Source organism: Equus przewalskii, chromosome 7 (assembly GCF_037783145.1).
Source record: "Equus przewalskii isolate Varuska chromosome 7, EquPr2, whole genome shotgun sequence".
Classification (NCBI taxonomy): Eukaryota; Metazoa; Chordata; class Mammalia; order Perissodactyla; family Equidae; genus Equus; species Equus przewalskii.
In genome coordinates, this window is record NC_091837.1 from 86,720,596 (window position 1) to 86,744,498 (window position 23,903).

The window sequence follows — 23,903 nt, forward strand, 5'->3', positions numbered from 1 at the left end:
GATCTATTGGGTTTATCCAAGCTTTTCTATTTTGATTTCAAGACAAATGTTTTATTCGATGGTTAAAAATATTTTCACTTTAATGATTTTTTCAGACACTGGAGGTATTGCTCTGCCACCAAGGAAAAACATTTTTTTCTCTAGATAAAGGCTTTTTTTTTCCCCTCATCTCTTTGGTTTTATTTATGTGCTTTTGTAACTGAGCCAAGAAAATACTGCTCTGTCAGCGCCAGCAGTGTTTGTGCTGCTGCTAACGCCATGAAACCTCTTTTCCTTACGGTAATGGTTACAGTCATCTGACCTACAGAAAATGTATGCCGATCATCTGCAAATGCATTAGGTGAACATGATCTAAAAGTTGAATACTGAGTTGGATTTGATTTAAAGGCACGCCCAGTTCATACATCTACAGTCCCAAATGTTTTTCCAACATCCATCCCACTTCTTCGGCAGCTGGGACAGTGAAGAGAAGACGTCTTAGATGTACAGGCGCAGAAGCCTAGTTCTATTGCAAGAGGTTGTATCCACACCTGTGTGCCCTGTGCGGTGCCTTTTGTATCCTGGAACATATGAGATGCTTTGTGTTTCTTTTGTGTTTGAGAAACACATTAATTTTGTGATTTTCTTACTCTTTTAGTCAAATTGGGCAATTCTGCTTAAGAATTGAAGTTATAGAGTGAACTAATTATTGAAAATTGAGAACTTGATAATTCTATTAGATTAAGCAACCTAAACATAAGAAATGAAACGATACTTTCCAAATGTTTTGGGTGTTATAACCCCTTAGCAGAAAGTGTGTTTTGTTAAACATTCCCCTACTTTCATGTGATATTTTATGCAATTTAAAGCTTTGTTAATAACACATCTCCTGAGTCTGTTATGAAACTAGAGTGTCACTTCCATTGTACCCGTGCTCCCTAAGTAGATGGAATGTGCAGTGGCTTAATAAACTGGACAGTGTGGACAATGGCATGAGGGCTCTTCCAGTTATCGACATAGATTCTAAATACTCTTTAGACAATTATAATCATAAATATACTAACTAAATCTATGAGATCAGAGCTATTCAGCAACTTTAGTGTTTTTAAAATTTTATTTTGTAAACAACTGAAAATATCCATTTGAAATAGAAAATACAATGAAGAATGATTCATTTTGAAGCAGCAGACATGATGGTCTCATTATGTGAATTATGAAGAATTTCCACTTAAATTTTTTTAATCAGGCAAGTACTCATCCAGTAGTCTGAAACTGTTAAGCGAAGTATTGAGAACTGAAATTAATTCAATTATTTTAATTAGTTTATTTTAAAAAATTGGAAGTTTTTTCTGTATCAATTAGTATTACTTAATTTTTTCTTCTCTTCCCAGTCATGTATTCCTTGCGATTATTAGATCAGTCAACTTTGATTGCTATGCTTGCAAATTCACTAGAGAGAGGAGAATACAGTTTTGAATAAATTGGTATTAAAGGAGGCTGTTTAGTGGAAAAGGAAACCTTAATTCTCATAGTATGTATTTCATGTATACTAGTATAAAAATTATCTGAATTAGAATGAGTAAGTCTCATGCTGTATTTTACAATTCTTTTTAGGTGGATGGATAAGAAAAAATGACTAAATTTTGAAACCTCTTTAAAACTATATAGAAATGGAAAACATTTGTTTTTGCAAACTAATATTTGTTTCTAGCTTTGAAGAGGAAATACATAATATTTTAGAATCTTTATTATGTATAATTAAATGAAATTTATCTAATGGTTAGTATTATCCGCAAATGGCAATGCCACATTACTCTGTTCTAAAAATTTAGGATTTTTAATTTAACTTGTATTTTTCTTTATATTTTAAAATTTTAACCTTAAAATTTATGTAAAAATTATTTGAAGTATATCATGAATGATTTATCATGTTTCCGGGGGTTTCTATTTCATATTGAAAGTTTAGATAGTCACTAATGAAATTTAAGGAGATAATTGTTATAGAAAGATGATTCTGGGTGTGGTGAGGACTGGGGGGTGGAGAAAGATCAGTGAGTAATTATTCTGTTCTATTTAACTTGAATCCAGTGTCTCCTTTTCATCTTTGATGCGTTTGCTTTAGTTCAGACACACACTGCTGCACTTGGCTATGTATTTTCCCGCTCTGGGCTACTCATTATGATTGAGAAATTTGGCTACTTTGTTTTGTTTTGTTTTCTTTGCGAAAGGCCAGATAGTAAATATTTTAGACTTTGTGGACATGAAGTCTTTGTCACAACTACTCACAGTGCCACCATAGACAATGTTCAAATGAATGAGCATGGCTGGGTTTCAATGCAGTTTTATGGACGCTGAAATTTGAATTTAATGTAATTTTCTGCTATCATAAGACATTCTTTTTTCATTTTTTCAACAATTTAAAAATCTAAAAAATCATTTGTAGTTCTTGAGTCATGCGTAAATCTGGCCTGTGGCCTATTTTTGGTATGAGCCACAGTACATGCGCAACAAAGTTTGAGAAGCACTGATCTACACAAATTAAAATTTATTTATTAATCATATTTATAGAAATATGTCATTTCATAATAAACATACGTACTCCTACTTTTCTTACTAAATTTGTATAACAGCTTTTTTGAGATGTAATTAACATATCATACAATTCACCCATTTAATGTGTACAATTCACTACAGAATTGTGCATGCATCACCATAATCAATTTTAGAACATTTTCATCAGCATAAAAAGAAATCCCATAACCATTAACAGTCACTACCCATTTTCTCCCCAGCCCCAGGCAACTACTGATTAATGATTTCTATTGATTTGCTTATTCTGGACATTTCATACAAATAGAACCATATAATATGTGGTCTTTTGTGACTGACTTCTTTCACTTAGCATAATGTTTTCAAGGTTCATTAATGTTGTAGCATGTATCAATACTTCATTTCTTTATATTGCTGAATAATATTTCACTGCATGGATATCCCACATTTTAATTATCCATTCATCATGTGATGGGCCTTTGGGTTGTTCTCATTCTTTTGTCTATGATGAATAATTCTACACTAACATTCATGTGCAGGTTTTTATGTGGCCATATGTTTTCATTTCTCTTGGGTGTATTATTAAGAATGGAATTGCCGAGTCATATAAAAATTTGTCAAATTTCTTTTTTTAGTGGTTTCTAATTGCATTCCATTGTAATACTATAACGTACTTTGTATGATTTCAGTCTTTTTAAATTTATTGAGGTTTGTTTTATGGCTCAGCATATGGCCTCTCCTGGATAGTGTTCCATGTGCACTTGAGAAGAATGTGTATTTTGTACATTAAGTTGCTGAGAGAGCAAGGGTATGTATGAGTGTATATTGACCCACATTTATATGCATATCTATAAATATTTCCATATGTAACAAGTTATCTCTATATTAAGCTAAATGTGAGTTCCTGCTGATGTCTCTGTATCTCATTCATCATCACATGGATCGTTCTAGCCTCTTCCCCTTGCTTATCTGTAACCTCCCAGGCCAACAGGGAGAAATCTGTCTCCCACCAACCACGATCCGCCATCTCTTGCTTGTTTAATTCCAGTATAGATGCTTAGTGGGTTCAGAATTGTTAACCTGTACTCTTGTGGGAAACTGTTTTACCAATGAAATTCAATGCATATGGATAGTTATTTTTGCCCTTAGTTTAACAGTCTCCACTCATTTCCAAAGTTACTTAATTCAGCACCTATTCCCTCATCCATTCAGAAGGCTTGTTTCATGCATTTGTAATACAGCTAGATTATCGAGTCACAATCTGCATTCCATCTTGGATATACATACTTTTGACTAAAAATCATTTGGCTACTCACATTGTATGAAAAGGGAGCCTACTTTAAAAAGGCAAATGCTGAGCTTTTGTTGATTTGACTCCATGCTCATAAAAACTAGAGATTCTGACTGTGTTGTATACCTAACAAACAGCCTCCTCAGTGAACCTAAAACTTGGTTATAAGAATAATCATAAAGCTCTCTTCCAGCACACGTGCTTCATCTTACAGATGCATAAACTAAGACTGAGATATGTAAATTGTTAGCATCACAGTAAATTAAAGACGGAGCCCGATTAGCAGGGATTACTCTAGGAAGAGTGTTCTTTTCACCATTCTTTCTATGTTCTCTTAGATACAATTATTATCATGTACATAACAATATTTTCTAATCATATTCGTTTCAGGATTTTAACTTTCCTCAGAGACTTAGAGTTAGTATAAAGAGGAAAGTAACTGTGAAATAAATACTTAAGTCCTCAATAGGTTTTATTAGCACGTCCTAATATTCTGAATCAAGGTGAATTAGTGCAAGGAGGACTTTGATTTCTGTGTTTGGCATTTATGCAGGAGCTTCCCTGAAGTATGGCCTGACTCCCTTCTGGTGAGACTATTTCTCCTGAGGAAAGCTCTAATCTTGCCAATTTTTACAATGCTAAGGAACTCTAAATCGTCCTCCATTCCAGCATTTATTTGTTTAGACTTTCTATTTAAATGTAAGGTTTAATAAAACTGGGTCTCCGTAATCTTAGTATCCATCATTCATGCTGTAGTTCTCCCTGGACCTCATTAATTAATCTTTAGCACAATCATGACGTTTGTAACATTACTCAACATCTCTCCTGGTTGGAAACTATGAAAACAGCATCACTTCAGAACAACTGGCAGTGCTTACATCATGTTATCCGCTGTGATCTCTTTCCAGGAAAAGAGAAAACAAACATGAATTTTGGTTGCCCTGACAGGTCCAAAGTGCGAAATAGTATGGATCTAGTGGTGTAAAAGGGATCAGGAACCACATAAATCACCAGACAGAAATCACCTGCATTTCTGGGTCTTTGTCCGTTTTTATAGTCAGACCTTGCAATGAGTGTGGTGTGTTGGTTTAGAACTCTTATTTTTCATCTCACTCCCTTTCTTTCTCTCTCTTGCACACACTTGTGCATATCCTCCTCACCATTTGCAGTGAAAGGAAATTGTATAGTAAATTAGATTGCTTCCTGCCTAAAGCAAATCGTAGTAATACACCAGGCATTATTGAAAGCTTCGTAAATTTCATTCCAGTCTTTATTTAATGATTGGAATTCCTTTTTGATTTCTTTCTCCTTCACTCCCCTATCCAACTAACCTATAATTCTTTTCATTGCTTTATGACTTTTTGTACTGGCTACTTCTTTTAAATTCCCATAGTCAGCATCATTTTATACCTTCATCTCAGAACTTGGTTTTATTTTTCAATGAACTCCAAAACTGTGTTCTCCAAAGAAAGTTCCCTGTTTGCAGCCTCTACAATCTTCACTTATTTATGCAGCTAACATTTATTTAAGGCATTGTGACATTGACTTGGAAAGGAGTACAAATATTTGCTGAGTCGCAGCTCCTGCTATTTAAAGCCTAACTGCAAGATATCATCATGAGTACTCCACAACATAAGGACACTCTCTTTTCCAAATACCCTTTGTGTTTTCTTCCTTTAAATCTTTGCTCGAGTTATTATACCAAACAAAATACATCCTGAAATAGTGCTTTCCGTGTGCATCAGGATCACCTGGAGGGCTTGTTGAAGCATTTGTTGCTGGACTCCACCCTCCAGAGATTCGGATTCATCATTTTCTCACAGGTAATACTGAAGCTGCTGGTCTGTGCACCACGCTCTGAGAACCACTGATCCAGAAGGTTGTGTGATGATAGCTGGTTCATAGCTTACCCTCATTGTGAGGGATCTCAGAGAGACTATTAAGACCTTACACTAGTTGTTCAAAGTTAATGAGAAAATTAAGTGTTCAGGTACATGTAGAATGTTTTCAATGGAAGATAATGACAGGAAATAATAAAAACATTATGACTTGGTTTTTATGAATTCTTGTGTATAGCTCTAATTGATGAAAACAATTTATGCATGCATGTTAGCATCTTAATAACATTTTCATCTTTATTTTGACTAAGCAAAACATTAATATTGTACCATACAGTGAAATTTCTGAAAAAATACAATCGCATTTCTTTTTTCTTTTTTTATTTAAGGAATTTTAATTGGCTAGCCTTTACAGATCAAAGGTATGTTCATTACCAACAAGTATTTTACAAGTAAATGTATAAGTCCATTGATTAATTTTCCTATTTGAGAATTTCTTGAATGAAGGACATTGCCAGCCATTAAGAGCCATTAATAAGTGTAACCTTTTATTTCTTAAGGATGTTTGAATTTTATAAATGAATTTTTCATTGGGGAGCCAAGTTTCATCAAGCAGTACATTTGTAGGCTAATGATGCTCATCAGGAATAATCTGCTGATTTCAAAGTTTAATATTAATTTAAACTGAGCCTTTTGAAATGTACACCAAATTTAGTTTCTTTGTTGATCGCTAGTGAGCTCAAAACTTTTGTTCCTACCATAATCTGGTAAGGAAACAAAGTATTTTTTGTCATTGTTTGATACATAAACATATGAAAATGTTAATTTTCTATGTGACTTTTATCCAGGCTCTACTCTTTGTTCCTGACTTAAATAAGTTAGACTGTAGTATCATTTATAAGTACATTTAGTCAATAGAAATTACATGGAAATTTATCTTAGATGATTTGAGATCAATCCATATGGTCATTTCCAATTCAGAGATTTTGTTTATGATAAAATAGAAATGGAGAGTATTATAGAATTTTATTTTGTCTCTACTTATTCTAGTCACTTTCCTCATTAGTAGAAGAGAAAGTAATTTCTCATCAAGATAATGAGTAGTATTCCTCTCACTTCCTATATTGCTGCTTCTATCAAGTATGTTTTCAATGCCAAATCCACCTCGTGAAGTCCAGCACACACAGATCATTTTAGTTCTCAGTCTGGCCCCCCTCTTCCCAATGTCGTTCTCGCTCCTTTTGTTCTCATGAGATCCCTCCACCATTTCATAATTTAAGCCCCTGGATGTTACCCATTTTTTCCTTTCCCTCTTCTTCGCTCAGGCCATAGTATCTTCATTCTCAATAAGATATTGCCATTATGTTGAAAACATTTAGGTGTTCCTTTTCAAAGGTCGTCTTATAGAGTTCATTAAAATTTGGTAACACTTGAGAGCTCTCTTTTCTGTTTGAACAAAGAGCTCTGGTCCCCTCTCCCAGTTTTATAGTCAACTCCCTTGGGAAAAAGAGCAATTATCAAGATTTATTGGCAGAGTCCTCAATACCATGTTCAGTTTACCAAGCAATACTTTTATGATTCTGCGTGAAACGATATCTGTTAACCGAAGAAGGGGTATTTTCTCATTTCTAAAACAGTGAAAATAAAAGTTTTTCTTGTCCATTCTGGGTAGAATGTATTTAACCATTCAAAACTCTAATTAAGATAACAGTTTTCTTAACAGATTAGGTAATATATTTTTTAAAATGAGTATTCACTGTCAGTAGCTTTAAGATGTTTTTGGAAATAAAATTGCTTTAAAAATCAAATTTCAGTGGTTATCTATTCATAAAAGTATACGTTGTACTTTCAGTAAACAGCCTTATGAGGAACCATCAATTTCAATGTCTACTCTTTTGGGCCTAAATGAATGCAGTCATTTTGAAAAGTGATATCTGTGATACTCTAAAAGAAATAAAGAGAAATCACAGTACAAGTATGTTCTTTATAAAAGGATACCACATGTTTAGTTATGTTAACCCAATATTTTATCCTCCTCCAGAAAAAAAATGATTAATTACTGAAACAAAACACTCAGTCCTCTATGTTATGTGGAAACTGCTTTTAAATGGTAAACTATGTATGTTTAAATGAACTTACATATAATATTGCTCATTACTAAGATAATTCCAATATTAACTCAAAATTAGTTGTGACAATTTTCTTTCTTTTTCAACCATTTCAATTGTGTCCTCATTATCCTTTAAAAAAATTATTCTTAGTGTAGCTTCTCATGTCTTCTATAATACGGAATAAGGCATGTCTAACTTTATGCCAAGAGAGTTTTCTATTCAGTCAAATTGAATAAAAATAAGGTACTAGGCATTATCTCACAGAAAAGTCGAAAAATGGAACAGACTCATATTATGCAAATATAATCATTAACCAAACAACTACAGGAAAGGAACTTCAGTAATTGTTTTGTTTGAATGACTAACATAAGAAATGCATGTTAGAATACATCCCATATGGACAAAATCATTATTTTGTTTTCAATACCTAATAGAAAAATAAAGTACTTAAATTTAAGTTATAATATAATGAATTCTAAATTTTATGTTTAGATCCTTATAAAGTAAACTGATTTATTTTCCTCTTTTAGTTATTTTTTCCTTGGCTTGAAAATTAAGGAAATTATCTTCCTTTTCATAATTCCTAAATTATTGGTTTTTACGCTTTGATAGGAATGTTTGATTACCAGCAGATGCTTGGAGACTGGTTGATGGGGGCAACCACCAGAAATCCCTTTTTGTGTATATTTGTGTGTGTGTGTGTCTATTTTAAAACAGCAAGAGTTTGAATACACACTCATCCTATCAGGTCAGCCTTGTTTAGATATATTCTTTTACGTTTTCTAAGATAAGAGGAGTCAGCTTTTGATATGACTTGTGGATATAGCGAATGTGATATATTATTGTAAAGAAAGACATCAGTTAAGATCTTCATTCTTGTTTTTTAGGGAGATGGAGGTGGTGAAGCCCACTGCTCGCTCTTCCTTTTTTTTTTATTTTACTGCAGTAACATTGAATTATAACATTATATAGCTTTCAGATGTACGTCTATTTCAAATTCTGTGTAGACTACATCATGTTCACCACCCGAAAACTAAATATACTCCATCACCACACACGTGAGCCTGATCACCCCTTTTGCCCTCTCCCCTCCCCCCTTCCCCTATGGTAACCACTAATCCAATCTCCTTGCTCTGTGTTTGTTTGTCATTGTTTTTATCTTCCACTTATGAGTGAAATCATACAATATTTGACTTTCTCCCTCTGACTTATTTCACTTCACATAATAACCTCAAGGTCCATCCATGTTGTCACAAATGGCCAGATTTAATAATTTCTTATGGCTGAATAGTATTCCATTGTGTGTATATACCACATTTTTATCTGTTCATCCCTTGATGGGCACCTAGGTTGCTTCCAAGTCTTGGCTATTGTGAATAATGCTGCAATGAACATAGGGGTGTGTGTATCTTTATGTGTTTGTGTTTTCAAGTTCTTTGGATAAATACCCAGCAGTGGGATAGGTGGATCATATGGTAGATCTATTCTTAATTTTCTGAGGATACTCCATACTGCTTTCCATAGTGGCTGCACCAGTTTGCACTGCCACCAGCAGTGTGCGAGGGTTCCCTTCTCTCCACATCCTCTCCAATACTTGTTGTTTTCTTGTTCCTGTCTTGTTAATTGTAGCCATTCTGACCGGAGTGAGGTGTTACCTCATTGTAGTGTTGATTTGCATTTCCCTGATAGCGAATGATGTTGAGCATTTTTTCATATGCCTGTTGGCCATCCATGTATCTTCTTTGGAGAAATATCTTTTCAGATCTTTTGCCCATTTTTTAATTGGGTTGTTGGTTTTTTTGTTGTTGAGATGTATGAGTTCTTTATATATTTTGGATATTAACCCCTTATCTGATATATGATTTGCACATATCTTCTCCCAATTGTTAGGTTGTCTTTTTGTTTTGTTGATGGTTTCCTTTGCTGTACAGAAGCTTTTTAGTTTGATGTAGTCCCATTTAATCATTTTTTCTTTTGTTTCCCTTGCCCGGTCAGACATGGCACTTGAAAATACGCTTCTCAGACCAGTTTCAAAGAGTGCACTGCCTATGTTTTCTTCTAAAAGTTTCATGTTTTTGGGTCTTACATTCAAGTCTTTAATCCATTTTGAGTTGATGTTTTGTGCATAGTGTAAGGGAATGATCTACTTTCATTCTTTTGCATGTGGCTGTCCAGTTTTCCCAACAGCAATTATTGAAGAGGGTCTCCTTTCTCCATCGTATGCTCTTGGCTCCCTTGTTGAATATTAGCTGTCCATAAACGTGTGGGTTTACTTCTGGGCTCTCAATTCTGTTCCATTGATCTGCGTGTCTGTTTTTGTGTCAGTACCATGCTGTTTTGGTTACTATGGCTTTGTTGTATATTTTGAAATCAGGGAGTGTGATACCTCCAGCTTTGTTCTTTTTTCTCAGGAATCCTTTGGCTATTCAGGGTCTTTTGTTGTTCCACATAAATTTTAAGATTCTTTGTTCTATTTCTGTGAAAAATGTTGTTGGAACTTTGATAGGGATTGCATTGAATCTGTAGATTGCTTCAGGAACTATGGACATTTTAACTATGTTAATTCTTCCAGTCCAAGAGCACCGAATATCTTTCCATTTCTTTGTGTCTTCTTCAGTTTCTTTCAACAATGTTTTATAGTTTTCAGTGTACAGATCTTTCACCTCTTTGCTTAAGTTTATTCCTAGATATTTTATTATTTTTGTTGCAATTGTAAATGGGATTGTATTCTTAATTTCTCTTTCTGCTACTTTTTTGTTAGTGTATAGAAACGCAGCTGATTTTTGTATGTTGATCTTGTATCCTGTGACTTGACTGTATTCATTTATTATTTCTAAAAGTGTTTTAATGGATTCTTCAGGGTTTTCTATGTATAAAATCATGTCGTCTGCAAAGCATGACAATTTCGCTTCTTGTTTTCCAATATGGATCCCTTTTATTTCTTTTTCTTGCCTGATTGCTCTGGCTAGGACTTCCAATACTTTGTTAAATAAGAGTGGTGACAGTGGGCATCCTTGTCTGGTTCCTGTTATGAGAGGGATAGCTTTCAGGTTTTCTCTGTTGAGAATGATATTTGCTGTAGGTTTGTCATATATGGCCTTTATTATGTTGAAGTATTTTCCTTCTATACCCATTTTATTCAGAGTTTTTCTCATAAATGGATGCTGCATCTTGTCAAATAATTTCTCTGCATCTATTGAGATGATCATGTGATTTTCATTCATTTTGTTAATGTGGTGTATCATGTTGATAGATTTGTGGATGTTGAACCATTCCTGCATCCCTGGAATGAAACCGATTTGATCATGATGTATGATCTTTTTAATGTATTGTTGTATTCGATTTGCTAGTATTTTGTTGAGGATTTTTGCATCAATGTTCATTAGTGATATTGGCCTGTAATTTTCTTTTTTTATGTTGTCCTTGTCTAATTTTGGTATCAGGATAATGTTGGCTTTGCAGAAGGAGTTAGGAAGCCTCCCCTACTCTTCAATTTTTGGAAGGCTTTGAGAGGGATAGGTATTAAGTCTTCTTTGAATGTTGGGTAGAATTCACCAGGTAAGCCATCTGGTCCTGGACTTTTATTTTTTGGGAGGTTTTTGATTGCTGTTTCGATCTCCTTACTGGTGTTTGGTCTATTCAAATTCTCTTTGTCTTCTTGGTCCAGTTTTGGAAGGTTGTATGTTTCTAAGAATTTATCCATTTCTTCTAGATTATCTAATTTGTTGGCATATAACTTCTTATCTAGTATTCTCTTATTATCTTTTGTATTTCTGAGGTGTCCCTTGTATTCTCTCCTCTTTCATTTCTGATTTTATTTATACGAGTCTTCCCTCTTTTTTTCTTGGTGAGTCTAGTTAAGGGTTTGTCAATTTTGTTTATCTTTTCAAAGAACCAGCTCTTGGTTTCATTAATTTTTTCTATTGTTTTTTTAGTCTCTATTTCATTTATTTCTGCTCCATTTTTATTATTTCCTTCCTTCTGCTGATTTTGGGATTTGTTTGTTCTTCTTTTTCCAGTACCCTTAGATGTGCTGTTAGATTGTTTACTTGGAATTTTTCTTCTTTGTTGAGGTAGGCCTGAATTGCTGTAAACTTCCCTCTTAGAACCACTTTTGCTGTATCCCATAGATTTTGGCATGTCGTGTTTTCATTTTCATTTGTTTCCAGGAATTTTTGATTTCTTCTTTGATTTCTTCATTGACCCAATCGTTGTTCAGTAGCATTTTGTTTACTCTCCACATTTTTGTGGCTTTTCTTGTTTTCTTCCTGTAGTTGATTTCTAGTTTCATACCTTTGTGATCAGAAAAGATGCATAGTATTATTTCGATCTTCTTAAATTTATTGAGACTTGTTTTGTGGCCTAATATGTGATCAATCCTGGAGAATGTTCCATGTGCATTTGAAAAGACTGTGTATTCTGTGATTTTTGGATGGAATGTTCTATATATATCCACTAAGTCCGTCTGGTCAAATGTGTTATTTAAGGCCAGTGTTTTCTTATTGATCTTCTGTTTGGATGATCTATCCATCTGCGCAAGTATAGTGTTAAAGTCCCCTACTATTATTGTGTTACTATTTCTCCTTTTATGTCTGTTAATAATTGCTTTATATATTTAGGTGCTTCTATGTTGGGTGCATAGATACCTACAAGTGTTATATCTTCTTGTTGGATTGTTCCCTTTATCATTATGTAGTGCCCATCTTTGTCTCTTGTTGCAGTTTTTGTTTTAAAGTCTATTTTGTGTGATATAAGTATTGCTACTCTTGCTTTCTTTTCTTTGCCATTTGCATGGAATATCTTTTTCCATCCTTTCACTTTCAATTTGTGAGTGTCTTTAGGTCTGAAATGTGTCTCTTGCATGCAGCATATGTATGGGTCTTGTTTTTTTATCCAATTGACCACCCTACGCCTCTTGATTGGAGCATTTAGCCCATTGACATTTAAAGTAGCTATTGATACATGTATTTGTTGCCATTTCATTACTTTTTTTATTCTGGGTGTTTTAGTGGTTCTGCTCTGTTCCTTTCTTTTTCTCTTGCTCTCTTCCCTTGTGGTTTAATGGCTATCTTTAGTAATATGTTTGATTTCTTTTGTCTTACTTATTTGCTTACTTATTATAGGTTTCTGATTTGTGAATACCATGAGGATTCTATATAATATTCTATGTATATAACAGTCTATATTGAGTTGATAGACTCTTTAGCTTGACATCTTTCCAAAAGCTCTACTTTTTCACTCCCCTCCTCCCACATTTTATGTTTTTGAAATCATATATAATCTCTTGTTTTGTGTGTGTCTGTCCATTACCCTCTTATCATTGAAATAGGCAGTTTTAGTACTTTTGTGTTTTAACCCTCATCTTATCTTCACAGGTGGTTGATCTGTTACCTTTCCTATATTTTTACCTTTACTAGTGATTTTATTGCCTGGGTGTTTTTGGGGTGGGGTTTCTTGATTATTTTTTTTTGTTCCTATTTGTGGTCATTGCTTTCCCACTTAAATAAGTCTGTTAAGCATTTCTTGTAGAACTGGTTTCTTGGTGATAAACTCCTTTAAGTTTTGCATGTGTGTGAAGCTCTTTATCTCTCCTTCCATTCTGAATGACAGCCTTGATGGATAGTGTATTCTTGGTTATAAGTTTTTTCCATTTAGCACTTTAAATACATCATGCCATTCTCTTCTTGCCTGCAGAGTTTTGGCTGAGAAGTGCACTGATAGCCTTATGGTCTTTCCTTTGTATGTCACTGTTGCCTTTCTCTTGCCACTTTTAGGATTTTGTCTTATCTTTAATTTTGGACATTTTAATTATAATGTGTCTTGGTGTCTGCTTCTTTTGGCTTATCTTGTTTGGAGCTCTCTGTGCTTCCTGTATTTGAATATCTGTTTCCTTCCTTAGATTAGGAAAATTATCATGTATTATTTCTTCAAATAAATCTTCTGCCCCTTTGTCTTTCTCGTCTCCTTCTGGGACACCTATAATATGAATGTTAGTTCACTTGATATTGTCCCAGAGTTCCTTAGACTGTTCTCATTCTGTATAATTCTTTTTTCTTTTTTCTGTTCTGGTTGGGTCATTTCCTCTGGTCTTTCGTCTAGCTCGCTGATCCCTTCTTTCATATCCTCTACGCTGCTATTGAGTCTCTCTAGTGAATTTTTAATTTCCAGTATTCTTCATTTCTGATTGGTTCCTTTTTATATTTTCTGGTTCTTTGTTGATGAGCTCACTGTATTCATCCAGTCTTCTCCTAATGTCTGTGATCATCCTTATGAGATTTTGTTTGAACTCTTTCTCAGGTAGGTCGCTTACTTCTGTTTCATTTAGTCCTTTTTCTGGTGTTTTGCCCTGTTCTCTTGCTTGGGATGTGTTCCTTTGCCTCCTCATTATGCCTCTTTCTCTGTGCTTATTTCTATGTAGTAAGTGAGTTGGCTATGTCTCCTGGTCTTGGAGAAGTGGCCTTATGTAAGAGATGCCTTTTGAGGCCCAGCAGTGTGCTTCCCTCTAGTCAGCAGTCCAAGAGATCCACGAGTGACCCCTTTGTGGGCTACTTGTGTCCTTCTGCTATGGCAGGGTGCTTAATGCAGGTTCCCAGGGAGTCTAGTCTTTCTTTCCTTGGCCAGCTCTTTGTAAATCTGGTTTGGAGAGCCTCAGCACCATTGACTACAAGTCTAACAGCACAGTCCTGTTGCAGTTTTCCTGTTATTTGGGTAGGTACCCAGTGTAGCTAGTTGCTAGGTTCAGGGGCTTACAGTTGCTCTAGGCCTCAGGCCTACAAGGCTGTTATCAGTTCTCTCAGGACTGCAGCTGAGTGGGGCTGGCCCTAGGCACAGGGGAACTCAATTGTTTCAGGCTTTGGAAGGTGTGGCTGATCCTTTTTATGGCTGTTTGTGAAGCACAGGTCTTCTGCTGCTGCTAAGCCCCATCCCCACCCTCCCCCCCCCCCCCCACACCCCCACAGGACCACACAGATCATCAACACAGTCCTGGTCCATGCACACTTTCCAGCCCCCTGGAGCATACCCCAGTGCCCCACTGCAGAGGCTCCCACCTCTCCACCAATGTCCCCCACAGTTCACCTGGTCCTCACACAGGCCCTGCCCCACAGAGGCAGACACACTCGCCTACCTGTAGAGGATCAAGGCACCCAGTCAATGCAGGCCGACAAGTAGCCTGAGGGTTTGCTGTTGGGCAGGGCCAGTCCCTAGGAGATCTGCCTTCCCTGGCTGAACTGGATTAAATCTCCACTCTAGTGAGTTTGGCAGACCCCTGGGCTAACAGGCCAGGGGAAGAACCTCAGTGGCATCTGCTGGGGTCTGTGTCAGCATGCCTGGACCAGGTCAGAACAAAGGCCCCCACCAATGTCTCAGTCTCCAGAGAGGCCTCACCTCTCACTGAGAAGCCACCAGAACCCACCAGGCAAGTCTCGTTTCACCAAAGGACTGTCAGCCTTCTCTCTGTTGATTTTACATTGCTGAGATGGGTGAGTTTGCACGTGGGCCCTTTAAGATCCAGGTCTTTTTGGCTTTCTTTCAGCCCAGTAGCTTTTCTGGGGGTATCCCCGCTGCAGTTAATAGCCAGCGAAGCCAGATAATAAGACCCTCATCTCAGTTGTGCTGAGTCCGAAGGATGCTTATAGCAGTATCGGCCCCTGCTCCAGACCTCACTCCTCCAGGGAGGGCTGCGTACCTTAGAGTATCTCCCGCCTGTCCAGCTGAGAAGCTCCGCTGCTCCCAAAGGTGACTTTTTGCTCTCCAGCAGGAATTTCTGCCCCTTCCGCCTTAGTGAGGACTGTCCCTTTTTCTGGGGGTTCTTTTTATCCAGTTTTCAGTTTTCTATCCAGGGTAATTTTTCCAAAAATACTTGTAACCTGGTTGTGTCTGTGGGAAGAGATGAGTTCAGAGTCTGCTTATTGCACCATCTTGGTGAGATCTTTCATTCTTAAAATAATTGAAAATAATTGGAAAGAAAAGCAGTTGAGCAAGATGCAGCAATATTTGCGGTTCTGTGTCTCTCTGTGTGCCTAAATTATAGCAGTTATATTATTTTATGATCAGTCTAACTAGTCTGCCTGGAGCCACACCTTTTTTAGCCATTCTTTGGATATTCAGTGCCTTGTATCTAGTTGGTTTTCAGTAAATGCTTGTATATTTCAGTATAAGCCATCAAAATTATTTACTAAAGACTATGTCTGCCTAGTTCCTTCTGGAAAGTATGGGGGTAGGGTGGGATACAGTTTTTGGAAAAAATCTATATGTGTGCTCATTAATCCTTTATTTAGGGTTCAAAGTAGGCTGTGATCCCTAGGTATAACTAAGGTACTTAGGAAGACGATTTTAAATAAGATAAAATAAGTTGCAATTCCTATTGTCAGTAGCATATTTATAAAGCCAAGAAAGCAAGTCTGTGATACAAATAGTGCACATGTGCCTTAACCATTAGGCTCAGGTGAAGTGACTGTAAAAGCCTAGCTCTCCCAGCAACACACAAACGAGTCAGCAGTTCCTGCCATATTTGCTGCTAAATAAATTGGCAATTTCAAAGTAGGAAATTATGCTATCTGAAAATAAAGACAGTTTTTCTTCTCCCTTTCCAATTCGTACACCTTCTGCTTACTTCTTTGCCTCCCTGTCCAGGCTAGAGAACTTCTCCTGACTGTGGGGAGGGGACACATCCTTCTCTTGCACCCGAATTTAGCAAAACTGAGAGTTAGTAAGAGGAAGTCACTAACCTACAAGTCCTACTGCTCTTAATGGCAACTCTAATGCCGGTCTCTTTGATGATGCTATGGCTGTCTCTCGTCTCCAAAATTACGCTTCTCTGTAACTAAAACAAAATAGGATGCTTAAGCCTATGCACAAGTTCACTTATCAGATTGCAGTTACAGAAAAGGGCTAATTGGATCTTTCAGATGCTGGCGCTTCTCCAAGTGCCGATGCTCCTCAGCTAGGCTGGTGTGTAGTGACCAGCAGCACGATCTGAAAGTGGCAGCGTCATGTCACCCTCGTCTGCCCTCGGCCCTGGGCAGGCTGGGGGAGAGACTAGCTCCAGGAAGACAGCTCATCCTTTTGCTCTTTTGTAAATGTTAAAGCACCTTGTGTTCCAGAATATATTAAACACGCCAGTAATTGTTTTTAACTGAAAATTCCTAATTTTCTACTAATGATTACCACAGAACTTATCTAACATACTTAAAACTTTTAAGCTAAAGATCTTGAAGGCTGTATTTCTTCATTTCTGCTCTTACCGTTGAGAAATCCCGCTGTCCAAAGGCTAATTGTGTGTGTTTTGAATCAGTAGATTGCTTTTTTATAAATAAAGGAACCAGAACAGCTCCAAAATGGATGGGATGTTTTATTATGCTTTAGAGACAGTGTTAAAGAAGTGAGCTTCTTATGAATTGTAATATTTCCTTCTCCGCTGAAGCTCCTTTATCTTTCCTCAGTTCTAGCAGTAGGCTGGGCATCAAATAGATTTGACATAGTAGATAATTAGTAGACTATGACTCCCATAGTCTTCTGAACTATGCAGGAAAAATTGCATAATTCTGTTTATTTGTTCCAATATGTCAATATGATTAAAATACAATTTTTAATCTTCAAGTTGAATTGTATATGTCTTTATTATATAGGTATACGACCTATGTAACTTGTATATATTATTCTATGTTTTAAATACATACATATTTCTTTTCTTTTTTTCCGAGGAAGATTAGCCCTGAGCTAACATCTGCTGCCAATCCTTTTTTTTTTTTTTTTTTTGCTGAGGAAGACTGGCCCTGAGCTAACATCCGTGCCCATTTTCCTCTACTTTATATATGGGACACCTGCCACAGCATGGCTTGACACTGGTGTGTAGGTCCACACATGGGATCTGAACTAGCAAACCCTGGGCTGCCGAAGTGGAATGCGCAAACTTAACTGCTATACCACTGGGCTGGCCCTTACATTTTTCTTTTCTTCATGGTTGTTATTAAATGTTCATCATTTGTGTGACATCTTACTTAAAAATTAAACTAATTAATCAAAAATGCCCCTTGTATGAAGCATGGTGTAACTGTCTCAGTTTTTAATGGGAAGAAGTATGGAATAATGGGAAAAATACTAGATCAGGGTTAGCAGGGCTGAGCTCTAATCCTAAATGTTCAATTAAGAAATGGCAGTGATTTAAGAGAAATTATTTGGTCTCCATTTTCTCATCTATGAAATTCAAACTATGATCATTTAGATGATCTCATCATATATGTGTTTACAGATACATATCTGATACTTTCATCCTAATGAATAAGAACGCTCAAAATTGTCTTTTTAAGAATTTTGATGCAATTAATACAAAAGTCTATTCAAAATGAATCTGCTATTAATATGTATTTCCTGAAGAGTCAGAGTTTGAGTGTGTGAACGTGATGTTTTCTGGTCAGTCCATAACGTGGGAAGGCCATGCTCTAAATTATTGTCTTCCTAAAGCAATCGTTGTGGGTGCCACAACATGTGGAGAATTAGATAAATATGATGTAAAATTGCCAATATGTAAATGAAAGATGAGATGCCCACTGGATACGAAAGAATTTTGAACGCTGACCTCTCCACTGCCAATCTGTGTTTATGGTTCTGCACACTACTTCTGTAACGTCTGTTATATTCAACTTCTGCTCTTCCCCATTTTGCTTTAGTAACTGCATTCCTCTCTTCTGTTTTCCAGAGTGCAGTCCTTATTCTCTGTATATGCTTTAATCCAGGCTCTAATTCTCTCTAGCAATGATTCTTTGCTCTGCCTTGGCTACATGCTGTAAATTTTGAATCGAATGCCTTGAATGTTCCCTCAACTAATCAGCTAATCTGTGGTGCATGAGAGCAATCTCATTAGAACAATAAATTCTCACAACGTCATGGCTCTTTCTAGTTCTTATGAGAGAAAGAGAAACTGTCATATACTTGTAAGCAGTAATGTTTTGTTTTCCCAATCTTGGGAGATAGCAAGAATTAGAATGATGAAATGTACTGATGTGAAATCAATAAATTTAAAATTTCCTCTCTTAAAGTCTTTCTTTATATTTATGCAATATTTAAACTGCTCAAAGATTCAAAGAATAGTAAAATTAATACTTATGTATTCTCCTGGAAGCCTAAGGAAAAAGATTTATCTACACAGTTAAATACCCTTTGTGTATTCCTTCATGACCTCCTAGTTTACTACTGGCTTGCACTCAAAATATACAGGTCTGCGTGATAAGTTATATACATATCATCGTCTCTTACTGATTCAAATATCATCTCCAGGAATTTTTTAAAAATACCTCAATGATATGTTTTGACAAATAGCGTTTTGCATTTCGATATAGTTATGTTTATCAATCTTTATACCCTTGTGTCCTGTGTATTTGATGTATACTCTGAGAAATCCTTCTCAAGCCCACTGTCATAAGTTTATTATTCTGTATTTACTTCTAGCAGTTTTAAAACATTGCTTTTTACATTCACAGTGTTTATCCACAGGAACCGACTTTGGACACAGTGAGAGGTTGCAGTGAAACTTGTTTTTTGTTTTTTCCCCTGTGAATAGTTTTCTCAGGACCATTCAATGAGTAGTCTTTTACTCCATTGTTTTAAATTCCAGCTCTGTCATGCATCAGTAGTCTGTATGTGTGTCTGCCGGTTTATAAGCTCCATAATAGTTCCCCCTTCTCCCTTTATCTATCTCTGTGTCAGAACCACATAGTCTTAGTTACTATACCTTCATTATAGCCTTCATATCAGAAAGAGAAAAAGCTTTACCTCTTTCTTCTTTAGCATCAGCCACAATTTTAGATTTGCAAAGTTGCACAAGATGCTATGTAGGGGTTTTGGTTGAAATTACGTTTATAGATACGTATGAGAAGAATCAGTGTGAATCACTATATTGCTCATATATCTCTTCATGTCCTTGGGACTTGAATGTCTTTCAAAAAAAAATAGATATTTTCTCCGTAATAGTCTTAATCACTTTTCTTAGATTTATTCCTGTTTTACGTTTTCAGTGCCATTGTAAAACGTGTTTTCCTCTTATATTTTCTACATCCTTTGTTGCTGATGAATTGGAGAGGAGTTGATTACTGTATATCGATCTTAGCGCTGGCTGACCTGCTGAAATCTCTATCATTTTAATAGGTCGATATGGATTTACTTAATTTAGTCAATGTAATTTCCATAAATAATGACAGTTTAATGGCAGTTTTGGTTTCTTTATATCTTTCTAACCCTTATATAGTTTTTATTTTTTTCTTGATGAGTTTGCTAGGAATTATGATATGATAATGGACATTATCATCATGCTCCTGGTTTTAAGGGTATTACTTCTCTGTTTTGTTATTAAATGTAGTGTTTCTACTTTTTCTTAGGCAATATTAAAATTAAATATTAATTAATTAAAATAATAAATAATATAAATTACATATTTAGAGTTCTTCAGATTTCCAAACAGAAAAGAAAATGACTTAGAATGGGGTCATTCAGATGACCCTCAAATCTCCTTATGAAACTTTGGATTCCAGAAAATGATGTATCAATATCTACAAAGTTCTGAGTGGTAGGAAATGTTACACAAAAAATCCTGTACTTGGCCAAATTATTAGCCAAGTGTCACTGCAACAGACACGCCTTCCTAGACGTGAAAGATCTTAGGAATTATAACACCTAGAAAGAATTCTTGAAAAATGTTAGTGAAATGCAAAGTCCTGTCAAAAAATAAATGGAGATGACATAGGGAAGGGACCAGCACCAGACTCAATATCTGCATAGTTAGCACAGTGTCTACAAGGTCTCACAGAATCAAGCATTTACCGAGAAATATAATCCAGCCAAACAGTCAAAGAGTATAAAGACAGGTGGCCATATTCAAGGATGTAAGTACTCGAAGAATACACCTACAAACCCTTCTTAGAGCAAAACTCTTAGCAGGAAAATCAGGTCCACTGAAAGATGTGTGGGTATAGTTACATCAGGAATAGAGAATCTAGGGCAAGACGACTTGGTCAGCATTGACTACACTGATCTTTAGATAATTTAGTCAATTATGAGCAGGATGCAAATTAAGTGCCAGAGAATTTGATATGTAAAAATATGACTAATGAAATACAAATTGCTGAATATATATGTTGCTAAAACAGAAAAGTAAAATGTATGTTTGCTCTTATTAAATATAGTTTTATTAAATATATCTCATTTTTATAAAATCAACTCTATCCACTCATTTATCCATGTACGTGAAGAGAGGATCTATATAGAATGCTGATTATTTTAATAATTATAGTTAATTCCATTTGGTCGAAGCCTTTCTGTCTCTACACTTTTATAGTGTTTGAAATTTTTTTTTTTTAAACATTTGCACCTGAGCTAACAACTGTTGCCAATCTTTTTTTTTCTTTTTCTGCTTTATCTCCCCAAATCCCCCTGGTACATAGTTGTATATCTTAGTTGCAGGTCCTTCTAGTTGTGGCATGTGGGATGCTGTCTCAACACGGCCTGGCGAGCGGTGCCATGTCCACGCCCAGGATCCAAACTGGTGAAACCCTGGGCCACTGCAGCGGAGCTCGTAAACTTAACCACTTGGCCACGAGGCCGGCCCCTAGTGTTTGAAATTTTTGTGATTAGTATAGACGTCATTATTCTTAAAAAAATTATCACATCATTATTCTTTATTATCCTTGAATTTGAACAATAAAAGGTAGAGATACAGCCTATATATTTACATGTATTAATACATCCACAATACAGTACGATATTTTTTGTTTGAAAAGGACTCTTATTAGTGATTTGGTTCAACTGTCTCATTTTAAAGGAGAGAATAAGAAAGGCCAAGTGGTTCAGAAAGCTGTCTAGTAGCACTTAGCTGATTAGTGATTGAATGAATGAGGGATCAATTTAACATATCTTGAATTCATTAATCAAAATTATGCAGACAAAGGAATAAGCACATTGACCTACAAGAAGGAAGTATTTAAATCCTATTCAGGTAATGTCAGATAAAATGATTCATGAGAATGATTCCACTTTGATATTATAAAAGACTTGAACTTGAATGTTGGACTTCCCTCTGCTTTCTGCCTCTGATATTGCCTGGCTTACTCAGTCTTACTCCAGTCAGCTCTCCACCCTTCACCCTTGCCTCCCCAGGCTGTCAGGTATCCGTCTTCATCTCAGTCCACCTGGAGAATATCACTGTCATGGCGCTTTCTTTAGTAACTTGAAATTATTTTTTGCATGCTGGTCTGCCCCACCAGACTGCACATTCCTTAAGTCAGGATCCATTCAGTATCGTATCCCCAGTGCCTAGCACAGTGGCAAATATTACGTGCTTTGTGAATATATGTTCAGCTGATTGAATTGTATTTAGGAATCTATGTACTCAACTAATTATGGAGCTCTTACTATGAGTAAGACATATTGATAAGAGCTGGATCATTCCTTTATGTCTAGAAGAGTGTGTGAATTTTATGCAAATATGCAAACTTGTACTCCTGTTCTGATTTTATGTTTTTGAACAAGGAATAATTTATGACCTCTATCTGTCAAATACATTTCAAAGATATCATCAATGTTACCTAGGCAAGATACAAATAAAATCTCTTTTGCAGAGGGAATTCTCTCTTTTATATGATTTTTACAACAATATGTCTTAAAAATGTATTGATAGTATAGTCCAATGTATCCAAGATGTATCAAAGATATGGCTTCTAGTAGAAATAAGCTCCTTAGAAAGCTTTCTGTATTGTTGATTTTTCTAAAGGCATGATTGAAGGATTTTGAAAAAGGACTTGTACCTAGGCAGAGATTTTCAAATAACACTGTCATGTTCAATTTGATATTTTATGATTGTGACATATGAAAAATACTGTAAAGTTACAAGGCTATCATTATTTTATTGAAATACTAGGTAAATAGGCTCTTTTCTCATGTATCTTCCTGGTTGGAAAAATGCATTTTGAGAATGGAAGTGTTATTTTGATATATGAGAACCTACATGGAAGAGAAATATGAAAAGAGTGTGGCGGAAGATAAGTCTTATAGCGAGTCCTATAGCATTTAGATTACAGCAGAGATGCGAAGGACCCAGTGTCTCATTTTCAGAGTCCTTTCTTTTAAGCAGGCTACTCATTGCCTTTTATTTTCCCCGCTAAGAAAAGTTAAAATAGGCACCTGGGGTGATTCATTTCTCTCTTCCTCCACCATCCTTTATGTTCCTACCCTCTCGATCACGGGACACTTCACTCTAGTTACTCCTGTCACCTTTCTGAGCGTCTCCTCAGAATCCCTTCTCTCCGTTTCCCTTTAAATGTCCACCTTCCCCTCCTTCCCCTCCCCCTCCCTCTCCCGTGCCAAATGCCGTTCTCGGTCTTCCTAGGCTAGCAGACAGTTTCTTTGAGCCTCAGTTGCTTCATCTGTAAAATAGAAATAATGAGTAGCTGCCACACAGTATTGGTGTGAGGATTAAGTGAGAAAGTCTTGACATATCAAGGTTGTTTAATGAGTATCAGCTGTTATTAGAAGTAAAGACAAATACTGTATGATTTTACTCATATGTGGGAGATAAACAAAGAAGCAAACACGTAGATACGGAGAACAGATTGGTGGTTACCAGAGAAGGAGGGGGTGGGGAGAGGGCGAAAGGAGGAAAGGGGCACATATGTATGGTTACAGATGGAAACTAGACTTTTGGTGATAAACACAATGCAGTCTATATGAAAGCTGAAATATAATGATGTACGCCTGAAATTTACACAATGTTGTAAACCAATATGACCTCACTAAAATAATAGTAGTAGTAAAAGTAAAGTGAACTAAGAGATCTCTCTGCCTCTGGCTTTTCCTCATCAAACCACTCTGCACCCCACCGCCCAAGTGAACCATTCTGAAGTAGTTATGTGACTGTGGAGTCTACAATGGCTGTCCAGGTGAATTTTCTTTTAAAAGCCAGAATATCTCTGTGAAATGTTAAACACTTGTTGATCACATTTCAATATTTCTTACCAAACAGGAAAGGAATATTACTAGCGCATAATTAATAAATTGAGAAGTTTCTCTCCTGCTCTCGTCTTGGTAGACCCTACCCCTCAATCCTGTAGTGGAAACCAATTTTTAAATTCTTTTTTATAGTTCTAG

At 36.0% G+C, this 23,903-nt stretch overlaps 1 protein-coding gene across 1 annotated transcript in view; it reads left to right on the top strand.

The window, feature by feature from the left end:
• DOK6 (docking protein 6) overlaps window positions 1–23,903 on the top strand; it is a 411,319-nt gene that overhangs the window by 93,774 nt on the left and 293,642 nt on the right. The gene's annotated exons all lie outside the window — the stretch shown is intronic.